Source organism: Gopherus evgoodei, unplaced genomic scaffold (assembly GCF_007399415.2).
Source record: "Gopherus evgoodei ecotype Sinaloan lineage unplaced genomic scaffold, rGopEvg1_v1.p scaffold_125_arrow_ctg1, whole genome shotgun sequence".
NCBI lineage: Eukaryota > Metazoa > Chordata > Testudines > Testudinidae > Gopherus > Gopherus evgoodei.
This window is the reverse complement of record NW_022059788.1, coordinates 45,372-51,004: the sequence shown is the minus strand read 5'-3', so window position 1 is coordinate 51,004 and position 5,633 is coordinate 45,372. Positions and strand designations below refer to the sequence as shown.

Sequence of the window (5,633 nt, the reverse complement as noted above, 5' to 3'; positions counted from 1 at the left end):
GGTGAGTGGATTGGTAGGCTGGCCTACCAGGAGGGTATAAAATGGTGTATGTTAAAGTAGGCTGCTACCAATTTTATTGTTCATTTTTTATGGCTCATACGATCTATGCTATGTCCCAACTTTTAAACAGTCCCTTGGAGAAACTCCTTCAGTGTGCCAGACCCCCACAGGGTCCCACTGTTCTTTAAATCCTTGTGGTCTTTCACACCCTGAGCTCTGCAAAGTGAGTCCTTGTGTTGGTATAGAGAAGCACAGCCTGCAGTCCATCCTGGTCCAGCCAGGGCGCCACCCAGCCAAGCTACTGTGGAATCCATTGTTGTCTCTCTCCCTCTGTTAGTCCTAGGTGAGGGCTACTGATCTGCCCTTAAACCATGCATCTGACACCTCTTGGCCCATCCTCCTCCTCCTCCTGCAGTCCCATGCTGAGTTCACATATTCCTCCTGCTGGAGTTGCCCATGGGCAGGTGTCAGTTTTTCAAGCCTTGAGGCTCCCATTGTCTTTCTGAATCTTCCACTGAAATGGGTCAGTTCCAGATGGTCCTTAGTGACCCATTCCTACCCCACCAAACAGTGAGGTGACACACCCATGCACCATGTCTCCTGCTCAGCCCCTAGACAATTTTAACCCTTTGCATCCACGGGGTAGCAACCCCTAATCACATAACTGTCTTGAATGTCATTCATTACATTATTTCAGAAAATTCCCACTTCATCAGACAAACTCTGACTGGACACTTAGAATATACCCAAATCACTCTACACAACCTGTCCAGTGTAGCCTGTTCTGTAGGTTATATATTAATAATATTGATCATTTGAGAATTCCTAGTTCTCTCTTTGAGAGTTGATAGTTTCCTGTCCTATAACCAGTATCATTAAATTTACTATATGGTTGGGAACCCCGATGTGCACAGTTGCAACAGTCACACTATAGGAACTCTTCTGTATTAACAAATAGTTCATTTTTATATTTAACAAAGTCACAAACAGCCTAATTTAGTAAGGCGGATAGAGAGACTACAGAATATACATCTGCACATCCATATTATCACACTATCACTTGCAAACAACCTGAAATATTAGCCATTATCTTCATTCTCATCAGCAGTGGCCATCATTCTGGCTCCTCCCAAGGGACAGATCTCTCCCTCCTACCATCCACAGACTGGGATGCAACTTCTATAATATGTTATGCCATAGGTTCTGAAACTGGGGGTCTTGACTCCCCCCTCCACCCGAGGGTATCATGTGGTTATTACCTATGTCACAAGCTGACAGGCTCCACCCTCAAATGCCACTCATCTCCAGGATTTATAATAGTGTTAAATATTTTTTTAAATTGTGTTTTAATTTATAACGAGGCAGGGGTCACACTCAGAAGCTTGCTGTGTGAAAGGGATCACCAATACAAAAGTTGGAGAACCACTGTGTTACACTGACACCACTATATCTAATGCGTATACAGTAGGGCCGCCCCTTCCCTGTATTTGTATTTCCTCATCCTCCTAATATTGAGGTGTCTTTCTTCTATAGGTTAGTGAATTAATACATGCAATGACCATTTCAGCTCATGACCAAACCCATCACCCCTTGCTTAAGCAGATTTGTAGTTATTACTTCCATGTTCCTAGTGGCAACACTTACTGGCCCATTCTAACTCCTGCCATTGAGCTAGCTCTTCTTCGTTCCCAAAATCTGAAGGTAACGGTTGCTCTGTGCCAAGGGTTACAGCCTACTTGATCACACTTATGCTAACTAATGCTTCAGCTAATATCTTACAGAATACAGGCCTGTAGGTTTCTTGCATTACAGCTGAATATAATGAAAATAGCTAAATATAAGGCATGTAAGGCACTGAATACACTAAAGGCAAGCTAGACCTATGAGCTACACCACTCCCCAGTTCCATGGGTTATTTGGAAGACTATCAATTTCAGGAACTCAAAAAGTGCAATCAAGGCCAAGGGGCAAACCTGAGTCTCCAAATAGCCAAGGAGTTCATAGTCAGTTCCTAGCCAGGGTCAATACCGAGTATCAGAGTACAAGTCACGTTTCAGGGTCTGAGTCAGGAGGCAAAGTCCAAAACAAGCCACAGTCAAGCCAGGAGTTCAAGAACATAGAGTCAGAACAGTCAGAGCAACTACAGAAGATCCATACTGTTGCCTGGACACTTCCCAGAGCACCCATTGGTTTTATATAAGGCAAGGAGTCATGGGGCTGCTGCCTATCAAACCCTTAATGTGGAACTTCCCATGGTCTATCTCCACACCAGGTCATGGGATATGGAGTTCAGGCTGGTTACTTCTGCTGCTGTGTAGCATTTTGGAGTGGTTAAGTGTCTAATACCTCTGCAGACCTGGGTTCTGAACCCATGGGGTCTTACCTTCAAATAAATAGAAATAAGAGTCTTGGTCTGGTTTATGGTGTTAAAGTCACTGGGAGAATTAATAGGATTAGGGCACCTCCCTTACAATCCTTTAAAATCCCAAACTTGATCTAACAACCTGGGTAAACCTTCATTGCTCATGTAGGCTGAACTGAGTGTTTTCAGTGCAAATGGCTTCTTAGGTTTTCTAAAAACACAAAACCAAACAAAAACCCCACACCCGTATACAATAAGAGTCTATGGATGTGACCTATTATTTTGCAATGTCCTCATTCGGGACCTCAGGACTGCAAAACCTAGCTAGGCAGGTTGGACCAGAGCGGGAGTAAGGGGCTTAGCTATGAGGCGAGGGGGGGGTCAGAGTGGGGGTGAATGGTGTGGCTATGTGGCCATTTTAAACTTGATTCTAACCAAAAGAAGGAAGTGGTTTCAAATCTGAAGGTGGAAGGCAATTTTGGGAGAAAGTGCTTGTGAAATGATAGTTTTTATGACTGTAAGGAAAAGAAGGAGTTCTGCAACTTCATATCTGAGTTTCTTCAGGACTCTTGGATGAATACCATCTGGTCCTTGTGACTAATTACTGTGTAATTTATAAATTTGTTCCAAAACCTCACCTACTGACAGCTCAGTATGGGACAGTTCCTTTAATTTATTACCTAAAATGAAGGGATCTCCCTCCCATCCTCTGCAGTGAAGATTTTTGCAGAGAATTCACTTAGCTTTTCCACAACAGCAATGTCTTTCTTGAGTGCTCCTTTAGCATCTTGATCGTCCAGTGGCCCCACTGATTCTTTGTCTGGTTTCCTGCTTCTGATGTACTTAAAAAAAATGCAGTTAGTTTTTGTGTCCTTAGCTAATTTTCAATCAGTTAGTCCCTGACTATGTGAGCAAGAACTATGTAGGTAAACATCTGAGAGAGAGAAAACTTAGTACCACCTCAGAGCTCTGTCCCATCCCATCCAAGATCCTATCTCCAACTGTGGCCATCCCTGATTCTTCAGAGGAAGGAGACAAAAAAACCCTCCCAGAATCTATTAGTGGGAGGACGCAGGATTCCTTCATGAACCGTGGTGTCTGGCTGAAACCCTGAAGCATGTCCTTTAGGAATATAAGACATAAACCAGAAGTGAGGCCCAGGGATGGTGATCCCACCCCACACCATCACACAGTCATAAATTTATCCAACACTTTCTTAAAAATAATGAAGCTGTGTATCCGTACAGCTCCTTTTAGAAGGTTGTTCCAGAACTTCACCCTTCTGAGGGTGAGAAACTTTTCTCTAATTTCCAGCCTGAATTTGTTCATGGCCAGTTATATCCATTTGATTTTGTTCAAACAGGGATACAGGATTAGGAATAAGAGCTCTGGCATAACTTTTATCCCAGTGGTAGTCATCTCAGATGTAGGAGACCCCCGCTTCAAGTGTCTGAGGATGAGAAATGTTTGAAACAGAGATCTATCTCCTCCCATGTACATGCCCTGGCCACTGTGTTATTGCATACCTCTCAATTTCTCCCGCCTAAGACTCTTTGTGAGTCTAACTCCAGCACCCATTGGTTCCAATGGAGCTATGCTGATTTACACACTCTGGGGATCTGGCCAATTGACTTTAATGGATCTGCACTGATTAAGACCAGTGGAAGATTTGGCTCAAAGTGTCATTCAGTTATCTGAGTTGAGAATGTTCCATACACTAATTACCACAAATCTCTGCTCTCTGACTTAAAAAAAAGAAGAGAGAATCAACACTAATTGAGAAACCTGAATTTCCCCAATATATTCCTTACAGCTGTTTTTACCTCTTTGTTTTTCAGGCTGTAGATGATGGGGTTTAACATGGGGGTCAAGATGCTGTACTGGATGGAGAATATTTCATCAAGCACCAAGAGGAGACGGAGCTGGGTTTTGTGTACTGGAGAAAACCTGTCACGTACAACAAGCCAACCACAATCAGGTGGGAGCTGCAGGTGGAGAAGGCTTTATGCCTGCCCTCGGCAGAGCATATCCTCAGGATGGTGGAGATGATGTGAATGTAGGAGATTAAGGTGAGGAGGAAGGAGCTCAACCCAAATATCAAAGCAGAAGTAAGAAGCACCACTTGATTGGTAAAGGTCTCAGTACAGGACAGCTGTAACAGAGGAGGGAGCTCACAGCTGAAATGGTTGATTTGACTGGGCCCACAGAAATGCAACTTGAGGGCAAAAACTGTGTTAAGAAGGGCATAGAAGAAGCCCGTAGTCCATGCACCACTCACCAGCTGAACACAGATCACTTTGCTCATTGTCTGCACATAATGTAATGGATCACAGATGGCAGCATAGCAGTCATAAGCCATGGCTGAGCGAATGAAAGCTTCAATACCAACCAAGAGGATAAAAAGGAACATCTGAGCAATACAGCCATTGACAGAAATAGTTTTGTGCTCCGCTAGGAAGTTTATCAGCATTTTAGGCACTGTGACTGATGAATAGCAGATATCAACAAAGGATAAATGGAAGAGAAAGAAGTACATAGGAGTGTGAAGGTGAGAATCAGCTCTTATCACCATCATGATCACTATATTACTACCCAGAGTGATTAGGTAAATAACTAAAAACACCAAGAAGAGGAAAATCTGCATCTGTGGGTCACTGGAAAGTCCCAGGAGGATAAATTCAGTCACTGTGGTTTGATTTTTCATTGTCATGCATTCAGGAAATCTGTGACCTGGAAGACCAGAAAAAAATGAGACTAGCACTTATTATGGGGGATGAATGTAAAGACAGTCCTATTCCATTCTGTAAAATGTGTAGATTAAATTGAGAGAGGGACAGAGGGTGACACCAGATGATATTTGTGTGTTTTAAATAAACAAATTAATCTGGATACACAAAATGACTTGGGCACCTAACTGCCACTGTACATGCCTAAGTCCCAGAATCAGGTCCTACAGGTATTCACAAATACCCTGCTCAGCTCTGACTATGGGTTAGTCTGATGTGGGGCTCTTTCGGTCTCTCCTCTTGAAGCTGTACCTCTGTGGATACATCATAAAAGAGGCAGTGCAGGGTTACTGGATACTTGGTCTTCTCCATGTGGGGTGAGTGTTCAAGCCACAAGGCTATAGAGGAATTTGTTCTCTCTCTGCAATCTGGCCTTATGACTTCAATAGAGCTACAGCTGCATTACAGATTGTCTGCAATGAAGCTATGACCAGTTGACAATAGCTGGACATCAGGCCAAATCTATATAAATAATCTCCCTCTCC

At 43.3% G+C, this 5,633-nt stretch overlaps 1 pseudogene; it reads right to left on the bottom strand.

Annotated features, from left to right (window-relative positions):
- Nucleotides 1–4,134: 4,134 nt before the first annotated feature.
- On the bottom strand, nucleotides 4,135–5,072 carry LOC115639795 (annotated as a pseudogene).
- Between the last annotated feature and the right edge of the window lie 561 nt (nucleotides 5,073–5,633).